Consider the following 17606-nt stretch of genomic DNA (forward strand, 5'->3'; position numbering starts at 1 on the left):
ATTCCAATGAAAATGTTGCTCAATAATGAAAAATTTAGTATACATGGAAACTTTGTTCATTGACCTGCTAGAAGATTTTTCACACGATTGTACTTGTGTACACGCGAGCACTGCTTTCGAATGCGATGGTAAAGGTATTCTCGGTGTCTTTCTTTCCTCTAAAAATACAGAGTGTTTCCGAGGTGGTGTTACAAACTTTCAGGGATGATGGCGAAAGGCACATGTATCAATTTGAGATAAGGAACCCTGGTCCGGAAATGACCGAGTCGAAAGTTACAAGCAAAAATAGTTGTGTGGAAATGAAATAATTTTATTCCTCTGTACGCCTTATTTATGTGTATTTGACTGTACATCTTACACATACTGTATTCATCTGACGTTGTTTACGTTGTCTACTTACAGTATTCCATTCAGTGCTCTGTCTGAGGGATGGGGACAGGAAACTACACTAAAGCAATTCAGATAGCGTAATGTGTAACGAACATGGTCGGTCCTGATATGCACGCCTGTAGACAGCAGTGTATGTGTACAAGTTGCAGTGTCCAGTCGATTAATCCTAGTGATGAAATGGAGGAGTACACGAGAGCGGAATAAGCAGACCTGATTTTCGAATACGGATGAGCCAAGGGGAACAGTAGACAAGCTCATAGATTGTATCGAGGCAAGTACCCACGTAGGAGACATCCGGCCCATACCATCTTTCCACAACTGTTCCAAAGGTTAAGGCAAGGAGGGCACGTGGTGCCAAATTAAAATTCCATTTCCACACAACTATTTTTGCTTATAACTTTCGACTCAGTCATTTCCGGACCATGGTTCCTTATCTCACATTGATACATGTGCCCTTCGCCATCACGCCTGAAAGTTTGTAACACCACCTCAGAAACACTCTGTATAGTCGCTGCGTCGTTTACTGCACCGCTCAGGTTAAAGGAATCTCAGCTCTGGTGATGAGCTTGATTTTTTTTTTTTTTGTAATTTCCTCATCCCTTGTCCATTCTACAGGGTGTAACAGGACCTCACCGACAAACTGATAGGGATGATAGGTCATGCAGAGAGAATAATTTTTTGTTAAGGAACATATACTCCCAAACACGTCGTTTATGAGTTATTCACATTTATCAAGGTGCGCACGCCACTCACCGTAACCAACCTGTACGTTGTTCATCTGCACTCTGTAAGCGCTCACTCTGTCGCAGCAGTACGAATTTATGCTTCGGATACTTCAATAGTAGAAATAGTCACATTTGGGATTACAATAACCCACATGCAATTGCTGTTCGCAATCACTTGCACAGGTTTTCCGCCAACATCTGGACTGAAATTGTTGGTACTCATGGACCTGTAATTCTGCCAGCAAGGTTAACTGAAGCAGCTTATCTACAGTTCCTGCAGACCACACTTCCGAACCTGCTGGACAGTGTACCGCTTACTGTACGCCGTAATCTCTGGTTCCAGCATGATGGAACCCCAGCACACTTCAGTGTCGACGCAAGAGCACAACTAACCGTCGACTATGGGGAACAGTGGATTGGACGAGCAGGACATGTTGCGTGGCCAGCGCGTTCGCCCGATTTAACGCCTCTTGATTTTTTCTTTAAGGGTGTGTTAAGAGTATGGTCACGTGACTCCAGTTGCCACCAGAGCTCAGCTGATTGACCGAATAAATGCTGTGTTTCACAACGTCAAACAGAATCCTGCCATAGTCGACAGAGTTGGGCAATCGTTGCTGCGACGGTATGAAGCATGTAATGAGGCACAGGGCCGACTGTTTGAACATTCGTTGTGAGAACATGCCTTTCAATAAAATGGTATTTCTGTACAATTGTTTGTATTCAATTCCGTAACTTACGGGCGAGCACCTTTACCTGCGGTCAACCCATAAACGAAGTGTTTGGAAGTATATTTGTAGTGCTCGGGAAAAGTGGCACAAGTCAAAAATGTTAATTTTACAGGAGGAGGAAAAAAATTGTCTTCAAACTGGTTTATGTCGATTTGATTTTCTTCTGTATGAATTATTGTAATGGGAGAAATACTTATGTCTCTTTTCCCAAGCGAGCAGATGTTCCTTAAGTTGTCAATAAATTAATAAAAATGTTTGTGAAAACTGACTTATGCCACTTTTCCCAAGTACTGCAGATATGTTCCTTAACAAAAAATTATCATCTCTTCATGGCCTGTCATCGCTATCAGTTTGTCGGTGAGATCCTGTTACACTATGTATACAAGTCTCCTTGATTTAATTCATATAATCCTATTTGATTTTTCATATCACCATTACCATTAGCATCATAACCAACGTCACACCATCGTCACCACAGTCACACCCATCACCATTGGAATCATCATTATCAGCATCAACGTCTTCACCATCTTTACCTTAATCACGACAATCTCTGTCCTCACCATCGCTACTACAATAATCACCATCAACTTCTTCACCATCAATAACATCATCATGACTATCAACGTCTTCACCATCATTACCACCCTAATCATCAACGCCTTCAAATCACTAGCACCATCATCAGCAACTTCTTCACCATCACTATCACCATCATCAGCAACAACTTCTTCACCATCACTACCATCATCTCGACTCTCAGCATCTTCACCATCTCTGCCAACATAATCACCATCAACGTCTTCACTATAACTACCACCATATTCACTATCAACCTCTTCACCATCACTACCACTATAATCATCATCAACCCCTTCACACCACTAGCACCATCATCACCAACAACTTCTTCACCATCACTACCATCATCTCGACTATCACTATCACAATAATCACCATCAACTTCTTCATCACTACCACCATAATTACCATAAATCTCTTCAGTTCATTACCATCATAACCACCATCAACCTCTTCAACTTCAATACCACCATAATCATCATCATCAACGTCTTCATCACTACCACGATAATCACCATTAACATCTTCACCATTACGACCACCATAGTTAGCAACATCTTCACCGTTATTACCGCCATAATAACCATAAATGTCTTCACCATCACTACCACCATAATCACCATCGGTATATTCACCGTCAATATCACCATAATCACCATCAACGTCTTCACCATCACTACCACTATCAGCCTTCAAGAAATACACTTTTCAGCGCGATATTCTCACCGTTTTCAGTGTTGTTATAGATCAATATCAGTCATGCACAGAACAAAGAACGCGCAGTCTCTACGCGAAGGATATAATTATTATCTATTTCTGTTCTTAGAATTGAATCCGGGTCTGTTATATTTATTTTATAGCGTGATTCAGAGCGCAATATGCTCTAAAGTCAATGCTTGCCTTTTCCATTTTCGTAAGGTTTCCATGGTAATGTTAGATGATTAAGAATTCATTTTGTCGACACAAACGAAACTCATTATTGATAATGCAGTCTTACAGATCTAAGTTCGCAAAAGACGTGCTGAGTCCTCGCATTGGAAGCAACTTCAACCAATATAATTGAGTTCTCAGTAGTTAAAAGTGCGATGTTTTTAATAGACAGTGCAGTCTACTACACAATTAGCATAATTATAAAGTTTCTAGGCTTCTCTCTTGTTAGCATCCCCCACGGAATAATACGTCTGAGTGTTTTTGTCTTACTTTCTCATTATTCGAAGTATAGTAAAAAGTGCCATGAAGCTCCTGAAATATATTACGATATTTTTACCTCTGACACAAGAAAAGAATTTATTCGTACGCTTTCTGTCTGTAACGGTGCAGCATTTTCCCTTAAATTTTACTCGTCGCGTTTTGTTCGTATTGGGTACATAATGTACGAGTCAGTTCATTAGAGATGTAATAATTTTGACTGGAAATTACAGTCAGTTACGTTATATAAATCTGTGTAATGAAAACTATGCGCATTTTCTCATTATACATTTTACAACTTCCTAAATAATTATGTTACTAACAGTATTTCTACTGCCACTTTAGTTTCTAGAATGCTAATTCAAAGCACATTCATGGAGTAAACTTACAATATACCCAAATATGAAAATAGGTTTAATTTAGTGCAGTGATGTCAAAGCAAGCGCATTTTTCTGACGACGTCGTGCGCGGGCATTAGGCGCTAGGTATGGATGGAGGAAGTATTATGTATACTGTATGAATAAGCAGCCTGTTGGACTAAGAAAACAGTGGTGACAAACTTCAAACGGAACGTGAAATTTTATGTCGTTATTTTTATGTTACTTTTTTCTGTTTGATATTTTCTATACTATATTGTCTGTAAACAAAAGTAGCCTACTAACACCAATTTCTTAATATTGCAGTTGTGTTTTGAACGTAAATAACATAATAAAGAGTTACGAAGGAATATTCACATAAATTCCATAGTAGTACAACTATACTGTACTAAGTGAATGAAACAACACATTCATAAAGAAAGTGATATCCCAAAGAAAGAGATGTTGAAATTGACATTTTGATGGTATCTTTAGCCTTTTAAAAGTAATCAATAAACTAATCAAAACAATATTATAGTACAAAGCAAAGTTACTTAGGCATATGTTTTGTTACAATAAATTAGTTTCAAAGATTAACGATCGAATTCCTCTATAATGTTGCATTTTTCGAAGGGAAGTGGAAAATTCTGTTATAACAAATTTATTAGGTCACAAAATAATTTCTCTTTCAGTTTTAAATACGTTTAAGACTTAAGGTGCAAGAGATTCAGAATATACCCACAAATATAAAGTATGTAAATTATTTGAAACAAACATGTTACAGTATTGAAGTTAAAAGATTCAGCATATTATATGCCTATGTGAGCTCTACTACTGATATAATAATGTGTTATGATATTGTACAACTTCATTTGTCACTACATTTTAGTACAATGTGAGATACAGATCTTTCACTAAGATGACGATTGGATATAAAAATGATCACGTGCAATATATTTTACATACCTATTTGAAGTAGAATTTTCATTTGTTACTACGTCAATTATACGCATAGTAAAATAATAATAAATGTATAGTAAAACGTATCGTTTTCTTTGCCTGAAAACTTTTATGTTTGTTATTTGATGTTATCATTATATTTCTTTTATTTCAGGTGCTGTACTCGTGGAGTTCCTGTTTCATCTTGCTGTACGTACATTTTCAACATGACATAGACATTAGGTCTATATGCCATTAAATATAGAATTGAACTAGAATTGATTGAACGAGTGAAGCTGTGGCAGCTTGCTTCACAACTGGACCAGCTTCAGGAGTTACTCTACACACAATTTGCCTTATTTCGCATTTGGCCACACAAATTAAAAAAATTCATCATAATCATTGTCATCACCACCACCACCACTAAAATAAATCAACATCACCATAGGTTCATTGGGAATTAAGAACATTCCATATCTTACTTGGATCATTTGGTTTCAACACTTAAAAACCTCGAAATCTATAGATAAATATTGGGATACTATACAAAATGTCGGTAATGAAAAAAATCAACGAACTAATGGAAACAAAATACGAAAAACTAAATAATAAATTGAATGCGTTACTTAAACACAAACCTCAAGAAAGAAATAATACACACATAATGACCACATCTATAGTGAGAATCACGTAAGTGTAGTTCCTAAGGGTGCTATTCATAGACATTTCGTTAGCCCGCGCTACGAGCATGCTAAACTAGCCCCGGCTATCGACTGATTACTTGTATAGGATTCATATCATATCATATCATATCATATCATATCATATCATATCATATCATATCATATCATATCATATCATATCATATATCATATCATATCATATCATATCATATCATATCATATCATATCATATCATATCATATCATATCATATCATATATCATATCATATCATATCATATCATATCATATCATATCATATCATATCATATCATATCATATCATATCATATCATATCATATCATATCATATCGCTAACACTGGTTTATGAATGCGAAAAACGTTAGTTCGCTGATCATCCACCGGAAGCCCGTGCTAAGAATGTCTATGAATATGGCCCTATAAGTCTAATTTGGCCGTCTCTTCGGTGTTGCCATCTAACACCAGATATCACCAAAGAGGGTAAAATCATAATGCTACGAACTGTAATAATAATAATAATAATAATAATAATAATAATAATAATAATAATAATAATAATAATAATAATTCTAAGAAAACATAATTGAAGAGTGTGATCCCAAAACGCGTTCAGTCCATTTTTATGAAAGGACTGGACTAGTTTTTTTTATCCACCAGTCTACGGACTGAGCGAGTTTTCAAGTGAATACACAATAACACAAACTTTTAGATAAGGATTGGCTTTGTTTTGAAAGAAAATTAGTTTATAATATAAGGATAGAGGTCCCAGACGTAATCGTATATGTACAAATCATAAAACTGGCCAAATGGAATGAGCGAGTTTTGGAATATCACTCTTCAATAACCTATATAAAATATAATTACGTACAGTAGATGATACATTGATAATATATGAAGATAACAAATAATCACAAATAAATTGCCGAAACATTTAACAATCTCCATATGAATTTGAGATTTACATTTGAAAAGTAAGGGAAGAAATCCAGAAACTTGTTGGACATAAATATATCAACAAAAAACATGAAATTCGAATTCGAATAGAATATTTACCGCAAACTTACAATCTCTAATCACACACCATACATACAAATTCTACGCATCCCCATGCACATAAATTAGTAAATTTAACTTCGATATAGAAATAATGCTCAACACACTTGTAAGTAGTTATAAACTATAGACGAGAATACAGGGTGAAAGTGAATAATCCTACTGATTGAAAGAGACTGTAGACTACACTTAAATGAATAGAAAATCCGTATTACGTTCTATGATCAAATCCACGATTAATTAAAAAAATTAAATTGGAAGGTTTAGCAGTCTGGCAACATCGCCAATAACACACTATTCTTTCTTCTCGTAATAGAGATATAAGAGGTCAACGAACTCAGGTTTGTCTCCTTACATGAATTATCTCCCACCTCTCTCTCTGACTACAACGTAGCAATGTGTTCGAATCATGCAGTGGCTTGAAATTAGTGGTTTTTAAATTAAATTTACATGAAAACCGCCCACGCTATTGAAATACGCCAGAGAGATAAACGATTCTTTGTTAGATTTCCTATCGATATGGACAAAAATACGATCCCACTCGCAATAGTTGCCGAATAAGAGGGTGTTAAACATTTGGGAAAAACATTTTTATTTCTGGGAAAACTATGAACATTCGCCAGTATAGTATTACACTTTTGTTACATACAACATCAGCTATTCTATCTGAAAATCTGCAGGGTTATTTCACTTCCACCCTGTATAATTACATAATAAAACTCGCACAAGAAACTGGATCCTATAAAAGGACCATAATTAATACTATAAGACAGTCATGTCAACTGATGCCCATAGGAGCAAGCGCGCGCTTTAGAGCTCAGAAGAGCCGAGCGCTTTACAGCGGAAAGGAAAGAGACTGACGAAAGAGGTGGTATATGCCGCTTGGTCGAGCTGTGTACCGGGATGGCCAGCACTGATTCAATGGACAAAGAGAAGAGAATTTATTAAAACTGTATCCATGTTAATTTTTATATTTGTCTGGGAAGTATAAGTGCATTATAAGATTGTAAGTTTTAATTTCAATGCTCATTTTTCACATGCTTGCTTTTTTATTCAAAAGGAATAATTTCTTAACTTTTTTTTAAACAAAAGTGAAATTTTCAGATATGCTTATTTCAGGTATTGAAACAATGTTTTCGTAAATATATTTTATCGTAAATACATATTACTGAAGATAGTGTATTGAAAATTTTAAAATTATTCGCATGGAAAATGTTTGTAACGAAATGAATTAACAAAGCAATTATTAATGTTACATCATAAACAAAAGATGTGTGCCGATGTATTGTAAAAACGTCAGCTCTATAGCTTTAGCAGATTTCGAGGAAATAATTAAATAATTTGATGATAGGAAGTTGCACACCAATATCACTTTAAAAGCTTAATGCGCTAAGAGTTTTGTTATGTAATATTAGTTACAGTTAAAGCATATATTTAGGTAACTTTGCTTTGTACTATAATATTATTTTGATTAGTTTATTGATTACTTTTATAAGGCTAAAGATACCATCAATATTAATTCCAACTTATCATACCATACTCAATCTCTTTTTTTGGGCTATCACTTTCTTTATGAATGATGTGTTTCATTCACTTAGCACAGTATAATTGTAATGCTATAGAATTTATGTGAATATTCTTTCTTAACTATTTATTATTGTGTTATTAACATTTAAAACACAGCTGCAATATTAAGAAATAATTGGTGTCAGTAGCCTACATTTGTTTTACAGACAATATAGATAATATCAAACAGAAAGAAGCAATTTAAAAATAACGACATAAAATTTCACGTTCCGTTTGAAGTTTGTGCATCACTGATTTTTTACTCCAATAGGCTGCTTATTCATATACATAATCTTTCCTCCTTCCATACCTAGCGCTTGATGCCCGCGCACAACGTCAAGGTCAGAAAAATGCGCTTTCTTCGACGTCACTGCTATAGGAGACCCCAAGTTATCTATCTAAATATGTTCTGTAGAATATCCCCTTATTTCCTGTTTCATTTTTGCAGAATTACCTTATAATAATACTAACATGGTGAGGACTAATATTAAGAAAATAATGCAATAATTTATGACACTTATTCGACAGCTGCGTTAACTCCGTCTCCAGATCGATCCATGTTCTGAATTCAGCCAGTTTATGGTTAAAAGCGATTCAGTACAATGTGTTCAGGCCACTACAACCTGAAACGCTATTTTCTGTAATTGATGATCCATCATACGACCACAGTAAACATGTTACCTTTACCACAGACTGGTGTAATTAATGGAGGTGAAAGGGGAGTCTGCAGTGCGCAAACAGGAGACATGCTAACTGTGCGCTCTCTTGTCATCGACTGTTAATTTTGTGATACATTTTTGTAGCCTTCCGGACAAAATTTTTATATTTGCGCGTGAGTTGTAATTATTGTTGGTTCACACTGTGATTACACGAGCGTGCCTAACTTGGCATAATTTATGTGACTGCACACATGCTCTGCGTTTAATGATTGCAAAATGTGTTTAAATTTTCAAAATTCATGCGTATGTGTATATCGATTGTCAAGGACAACAGGATTGGAATTTGCACTCGATATTATATATAATATACAGTCAAATGAAAAACGTTTGTTTTTCCCCTCGTTTGAAATAGTTCCACATGTGGCAGGTATATCATAAAAACAAACCCAAGCGTCTGTATAAAAGTGTGCTTGTGAAAACGCATTCAAAAATGGCAGTTGAATTGGTCACTGCAGAAATGTCATGAGTCACAAAATGTGTATTTGCAAGAGAAACAAAATTGTTTTCATACTGTTTATTATTTGATGAGGGCTTCTAAAATGATAATTTTTGGTTTTATTCTGTTCATTATTTGATAAGGCCTTCTAATTTAAAAGTATTATTTTAGCCCGACATTTTTTTTTTCTTTTACAAATACGACTCAGATCATTTATATACCCAGATTGTTCGGCCTTATATATATATATATATATATTTTTTTTTTAAATGCATAATTAATAAAGAAGTAGTATCAAAACCACTAGGTTCTTTGCCTACGCATGAAAACTGAACAACATGAGAGGAAAACTAAGTGGGACAAAATCACTAAGTCAAGATTCAGTGGTGACACCATCAGAATGAGAATAAGAAAAACCAGTCAATAAACTAAACGCCTAAGGATTAATGATGGATTTAGGTGTCCTGAATTTGATGAACTGCCGAGGATCATAACTTCCTAATGATGAGATGAATGGGTTGTCACTGGAATGAAGCTTCTAGTAGAAGTGTCTTGTAGCTTGTAGAAGATGAGTGTGCAGATAGTCAACCTGTAGATCTTCATGAACTTGTATATTGCTTGTAAACCAATGATCCGGAGAGCTCTATTTTGCGTTGTTTGTAGTGGCTTGAGGGTAGTCCTAGGTGCATAAAACCAGGCAGGAGAAGCATAAGTCAGAATTGGAAGAATTAATTGTCTATAGAGATTTGTCTTCTGTTTCAAACTGAGCACAGGAGATAGTAGTAATGAATAAATTTGAAAAATGCGGGCAGTAGCTTTAACAATAGTAGATTTGATGTGTTGTGTCCAGAGTAAGCGTTTCTCAATAGGCTTTGACGGTAACAACTTTTGTCAGGTTTGCCATCTAGTTGTTATATAAGGAGTCACGTCATAACTCCCATTTGAATTGCATTAGCGACTGTACTGCCATCTCGTGTTTGTTTACGGCGGACGGGTGACGATCCTGGCAGTTGTTCTTTTCAAAGTGCTACCGATTTTAACATAGGGATAAGCAATCTGTTATATATGTGATCTGGGATACGACTTACACATTTCTGCAAGGAATGATAAGTTGTTAAAAGCAACTTAGAAAAGAGTGTTTTAATAATTCCTAATATCACAATTTGTCTCTTATATAGATGACTGCTGCATTAAATGAATACTTCACATCACTTAAATACGTATACACAACATATTACCAATCAAAACAACACAAACGTTAATTTTATTACTGATTATTGATAAGGCACATACTAACCACTGCCTGAAGCTCTGGATTATTTTTCTCTTGATGCTAATTTAAACGCTTCATTTGTCAGTTTATTTTAGTTCTGTTAGCACAAGATATCATGAAGAAAATAGTTCGATATTGTTCACTGTCGATCACCAATATGTATATTTGATTTAAAATAAACATTCATTAGTTTTTTGCTAGGATTATTTTGTTTCATTCGTATCACTTCTGGATAAATGGTTTCGTATGTACTCAATATGAATCGGTCAAATAATTTAGAACAATCTGCTGTAGAGAGAGGAGGTGACAAGAACTTCTTTTTTATTTTTTTTTTAAATTTTATTGGGTTATTTTACGACGCTTTATCAACATCTAGGTTATTTAGCGTCTGAATGAAATGAAGGTGATAATGCCAGTGAAATGAGTCCGTGGTCCAGCACCGAAAGTTACCCAGCATTTGCTCGTATTGGGTTGAGGGAAAACCCCGGAAAAAACCTCAACCAGGTAACTTGCCCTGACCGGGAATCGAACCCGGGCCACCTGGTTTCGCGGCCAGACGTGCTAACCGTTACTCCACTGGTGTGGACTTCTTTTATGTTATCAGAAATGCTGAAAAATACGTTATAGGGCCTTTGGTCCACTACGTTTCGTCCACTTTTTTTTTGTCCACTGACACATTTGTCCATTTCATGATTTGTCCATTAAGTTTTTTCCACTGATCATTTAGTCCAGTTTCATGCTTCGTCCATTATATTTTCGTCCGCTGATCATTTCGTCCACTATGGAAAAAAGTAATTTATTTAAATTTAAATATGTTGTTGAATGTACATACTGTTTGTATTATAAACGTGATTAATCATCATTTTCTTCTTCGTGAAGAACTTCAGCAGAGTTAATTTTTAAATTATATGAAATTCCTCTCATATGTTTCCAGCTGGCCGTCGTTCTTGTAGTCTTCATAACATATAACCATTTCCCTGATGTGTTCATGATTATTGACATATGTCTGACTTAATGGTGCACGGACTTGCGTGTGTCCTCCCAACAGTTGAGTAATCACCTGCTCATTTGATTCCTGTTCATCCAGCAAGACTTTCAAAAACTTCCTAATGCTGGGATGATGACAACCATTAGTTTTTAAAATTTACTATACAAATCTTCGACGGCATTGTTAAGCCTCTGTTCCTCACTCAAGTCTGCTTCGTACACATTCCATAACCATCTTTCCCATGTTGTAATTGTAGGTGGGAAGATGGACGAAAGGTTATGGATATAAAAGGTGTGGACAAAATGTATGGCTGGATTTAAATTGTATGGACCAATCGGTTGTGGACAAGAGAACGTGGACGAAAGGTAATAGACAAAACAAACTGTGGACAAAAGGTAGTTGACGAAAGGCCAGCAAATCAAAACATGTAATATGTTTTTCTGAAAATCTTGAAATATATTTTTTGTGTTATAATATCAGTTTTTTCTTTTACATTTCGTATAATTAGGAAATAAAAGAGAGTGCGTAGTTATCTTTCATAGGAAACTGTGAAAATTACTTTAATCCTCCTTAAATAGTCATGACCCTAGACCATACATGAATCCACGATTCTTTGATTTAATAGCACTAGCAAACCATGGACGACCTACTTAGTCTAAGTCTGTAATTAGAAGACAACGTGTTGATCACAGTTCTCAATCAGGCCTGTATGTAGTTATCTCTTTGTTGAACCTCTTTTCATGTGTGACTGAAGCCCCATTTGACTGGTTTCTAAGCACTGTAGGACTCTGCTTTTATAACTTTCCTTGTTAAGCGAATGCTTTTATTTCCAGTTCATATGACGCGTGAACAAAGTTAGGTTTAATTTCTCACAGCGGGTTGAAACGACAGGTAAACGGTGTCTCCTTCCACACATTCGTGGTAATTTAATGTGATAATAACTGTCGTTCGCTCTAGAGATTTCACATGTTTTTAGAAGTTTCGTCTACCTCCAACGTGACACGTATAATCCATTTATGCAATAGCAGCTTCATCTCTCTCCAGCTCCCCTCGTTTGAAAGCCAAAATATTTAAAAGGTTATTGGCTGTTGTTGATTATGATTTATTCATGTATCCTTTGTAAAATGCCGCTTTATGTAAAATATTTAATGTTTGTTATTTTATAGCATAACGTTATACAGTAAATCATGGTAGATCATTACATTTTTGTGGTGTTCATGCTTAAAACAGTTTGATAGAAAATCGACGTTAATTATAGGTAAACTGTTTTGTTAAAACCAAAGCGATTGAAAATGTTTGGTTTACTTTGATGACGTAAATAGTTTTCCAAATAAATGAACTTTTAAGCAAGCACCTACAGTATATCATCCGGATTCAACCTGCAACGCAATAGGTCTTTCAGCACATCCAAAACTGCATCGTTCTGTGGAGTCTATAATGACTATTCCGCTCTGAAATAATTAATCATTACTTCTATGTTATTTTATGAAGTATCTACGAATTTATATGTTTCCCCGGGAGAACTTCGGTGTCACGCAGACCCCATGTCACGATAGTTTCACTATGTGTCTGTTTAGCATCAGATGTAAACAAATCGACATGTGCATCGCTTTGTGATTACCTGTCGACAATGAATGCAAGGGAAATACATGGAGAATAAGGGGAATACAAGTAGGATAACAGGAACACAACGAGAACAAGAAGAATACAATGACATCAAGGGGAAGACAAGGAAAACAACGAGAAGACAAGGAGAACAAGGGGACGACAAAAAAGGGGAAGGGCAAAGAGAAAAAGGAAAAGACAAGCGTAACAACGGAACGACAAGGATGAAAAGGAGACGACAAAAAAGGGGGAATGCAAGGAGAGAAAAAGAAAAGACAAGCGTAACAACAGGACGACAAGGAGAACAAAGGGACGACTTGGAGAACAAGGGGACGACAAGAAGAACGAAGAGACGACAAGGAGAGCAAGTGAAATACAAGGAGAATAAGAGACTTACAAGGAAATTAAGAAAAAAAGACAAAGAGAACAAGAGAAAGACGAGGAAAAGGAGAATGTGGGGAGAATAAGAGGACAAGTGAAACAAGAACAATACGGTATTAGGAGAACAAGGGGACGATAAGGATAACAAGATAAATAGAAAGCGAACAAGGGGACGACAAGGATAATAAAAGGAATACAAGGAGAATAAAAAGATGAAAGTGGACAACAAAAAAACACAACAGATGACGAGAAAGTGGACGACGAGGAGAACAACGGGAATAAAGGAGGAAAAGCGGACGACAAGGAGAACAATGGGAATAATGGAGGAAAAGTGGACGACAAGGAGAACAATGGGAACAATGGAGGAAAAGTGGACGACAAGGAGAACAACGGGAATGAAGGAGAAAATGGACAACAAGGAGAACAATGGAAATACAAGGAGAATAAAAAAGTGAAAGTGGACAAGAAGAAGCACAACAGATGAAGAAAAAGGGGAGGACATGGAGAACAACGGGAATGAAGGAGAAGAATGAACGGTAAAGAAAACAATGAAAATACAGGAAAACAAGCGGACGACAAGGATAATATGGAGTTGCGGACAAGGTGACTGATGGTTTTTTCTCGGTGTTCTCCCGTTTCCCCATATTAGGCATCTACATCATTCCGTTAACATTTCTCCATTTTGTCATCATTCCACAGCATTCCCCGAATCCCGGCTGGCGACGCAAGGACGGGGCTGACCTAGGGACGAGTGGGGTTGTCTGCTCGAAACCTGGGTACGCAGCGAACCTTAGTGTAGTCAACCGGTATGGGTTTAGGAATGCGCCTAGCTTGAGGGTTAGCACAATAGATTTTGATAGGTCGCAGTGTGGGTCAATACCTTTCCTCCCGAAATTCAATTCAAAACTGAATTTGTATTATTTTTAAGTTAACATATTTCATGTATCGTTAATATATTAAATTTCATCTTTATTTCGGTTAATTACTTTGAAAATAGTGAATATAATCAAATGGTTCATGCTGTAGAATGTAATAGCCCCACATTAGAAGGTTCTAAGGTGTTTCCGTAACTTTTAACTTTGTATCTAACTTATTGGACTGATAAAGGATGTTATAAGGAGTATTTGAGATAAGAAACTCAAGTTCAGTGATACTTAATTTATAAGTCTATGAGTAGGCTAATTTCTGAGGCACACGTTCCCGCAGTGTTGCACTTGTTTTTCATGAAAACGTGTGATTGCAAGGTTATAGTACCTGTCACATCTCACGCATAGAGTTCGTAAACATATTCTTTTTTTTTTTTTTTACTAATGCCACGCACATTGGCTTGTAGCCATTTACGCCTCTGCCTACTTTTTTACCGATTATGATGAAGAATCCTGTTTTGAGCTTGGGACACACATTAGGTCGAATTCTGTTAGCCCCGTATGATAGTAACACGTGAGTATGGAAGTACGTAGGATGGATGAAGATGAATGTGATAATGACAGCGAAATGAATGCAGGATCCAGCGCCGAAAGTCACCCAGCATTTGCTCTTAATGGGTTGAAGGAAAATCCCAGAAAAACCACAACCAGGATTCGATCCCGGATCCGTTAGTTTCGTAATGAGATACACTGACAGTACTCCTAAGCGGTGAACAGTTCGTGAATACTCAATTATTGTTATAGAGCTGGATTGGAAGAGGAGGACCAATTGAATGGCCAGCGCGCTAACCAGATTTAACGTCACTTGATTTATTTCTGTCACACAGTGTTAAATGTCTTCTTTACGGGATACCAGTACACGCAGAGTAAAAAGAATAAAATACTAATTGCTGCGACGTCATTCATACAGCACCAGAAATTTTAGAATGCGACAGTCTTTACCGAGACGATATTATAACTTCTGCATCCAAGTTAGATTTCCCTATTTGAACACCTTCTTTAAAAATACAGTGTATTGTGAATAACTGTATGGATAAAACAATATAAATGGCGTGTTATAAAATATTTAACTATTAAAAGCTATGAACATCGAATTACAAGTTTTATAACACTTACATTTCGACCAAAATTTACTCAAATGTCATGGTTACAGTTAGAATAAAGCTCATAACTTTTAAATTAGGCGTCACTGCTTCAGTTCCTTATCTCATATTACTCATAACTCTCTTTACGAGTCCTAGAAATTTGGCATAAAGTCACGTAAACAGCATGTATAACCAATGTAGATAATATACAGAATGAGCGATATAACCAGAGGCTATCAGGATGTCAATCAGACAATTCTATACAGAGTAATTCACGAGGATTTACCGTCCATTACGGAGCTTATTTCTGAAGAAATTTTGAGCAAAAAATGTCATATAAACATAGTTCCTATTCTCAATATTTTCAGAGTTACACTAATTTAAAGGTGTTTGTAAAATACGTTTTTTTCTTTAGTTTGAAGGTAAAAGAATAATACAAATAGACAATGAACCATTCAGAAGTATCATTTCTTTAATTGGCAAGTATTATGAAGCTAAAAATGTGCTGTGAATTCCTTAGTTGCTTCGTACAGACATCTTTTTCAATTTTTAACTAGAAAATTACATTATTCTTACGCACTTATCACAACAATTATTACAAATCACACCACTTCCACCGACTTATTTACAGTTCAATTTTGCATCCTAATTTACAGTCTTGAAGAGTTTACAACACATTTTAAAAAATGTCTCCGTCCGCTTGAGTACACTTGGCCGCACGCTTGTGAACGGCACTCGTCGCTCTACGTAACTGCATACGGCTATCTTTGATTTTCGTAGCGCTCGCGCTGGCTAGTGACTGCACGCTGACCAAGATCACGCGTTCACAGCATTGCGTTTCAATAACGAAACTTAAGTCTGGAGAATAGGACCCATGTTTATGTGACTTTCTTGCTCAGAATGTCTTCGGAAATAAGCTCCGTAAAGGACGGTAAATCCTCGGGAATCACCCTGTATATTTTTAAGCAAAGGCTTATGGAAATATGAATCTTAAAAAGCAGATCGAAATATGTTTTTCTGTCATTTTCAAGACGACCAATTTGGTCTTGCAGTTAAAATTTACTAGTCTCATTCTGCGCCCTATCACAAAAATTAAATAGACAACTATAAAAAAAACAAACTAAGAACTACATTTGATGATATCGCTTTTAAATCCTCAGGAATCATAGCAGTTCTGAATGTAGTTACACCGTGTCTATCCATATTGGCCACTGGAGCAGGATATGTAAGGGCGTTTCTCCCTGCATCGCCTGCCTACACATGGGATCATGGGACGGCCATGACAGATCTTTGCAGAAGGCAGTGATCAATAACTATCTCTGTTGCCATGTATGAATCCTTCTGTTTAGTAATATATACTGAAGTAGGCCAGTGGCCTTTAGTGAGAAATTTACCGGATGCTCTACTCGAAGCCTCTCGGAATACCTGAAATCATTTTCAATAGTGCTGGGTCCCAACACTATTGAGAGCGTTCTGATCTATAATGGGAACTGAATCTCCCTTTTGGCATTAACCTCTTCCTACCCAAAGCACTAATGTTTCCAGGAACTCGAGGCGTCCATTGTCGATCATGTGGTAATGTTCCCAGCTATTACAAATCCTGTGCAACCATAGGCTATTTGATTCCTGTCAGGTAAGAGATTTCTCTCTGCCACAAACATTTGTGCCGTGTATTTGACCTGCATTATTCGTAAATGGTGGCCGTGCCGACTATAGGGGCAACGAGTTAAACTATTTGTAAACGTTTAAAGACGTCTTATGATCATCAGAGATTGACAAAAATGACTTATCGGCCTAATCCTTGAATATGGTTAGTCACTAAATGACATTTCATACAAGTTGAGAGGATACGAAGGCATTTCTTTTCCCTTCTACTTGCCCTGAGTCCGTCAGTGACAGAGTAGTAGCTGTTACCTCTTATACCTGCACCCCCCAAGCTGTATACACTAGCAAATAAAATAAAT

General features: G+C 36.3%; 1 long non-coding RNA gene across 1 annotated transcript in view; it reads left to right on the forward strand.

Moving 5' to 3' along the window:
• The window catches only part of LOC138693068 (uncharacterized), an 880072-nt gene that overhangs the window by 109938 nt on the left and 752528 nt on the right, over positions 1-17606 (forward strand). Inside the window, exon 2 of the long non-coding RNA XR_011330218.1 lies at positions 5084-5118. This is a non-coding gene — a long non-coding RNA (uncharacterized lncRNA). The remainder of the gene's footprint in view (positions 1-5083; positions 5119-17606) is intronic.

Source organism: Periplaneta americana, chromosome 17, assembly GCF_040183065.1.
Source record: "Periplaneta americana isolate PAMFEO1 chromosome 17, P.americana_PAMFEO1_priV1, whole genome shotgun sequence".
In the NCBI taxonomy this organism is placed as follows: Eukaryota; Metazoa; Arthropoda; class Insecta; order Blattodea; family Blattidae; genus Periplaneta; species Periplaneta americana.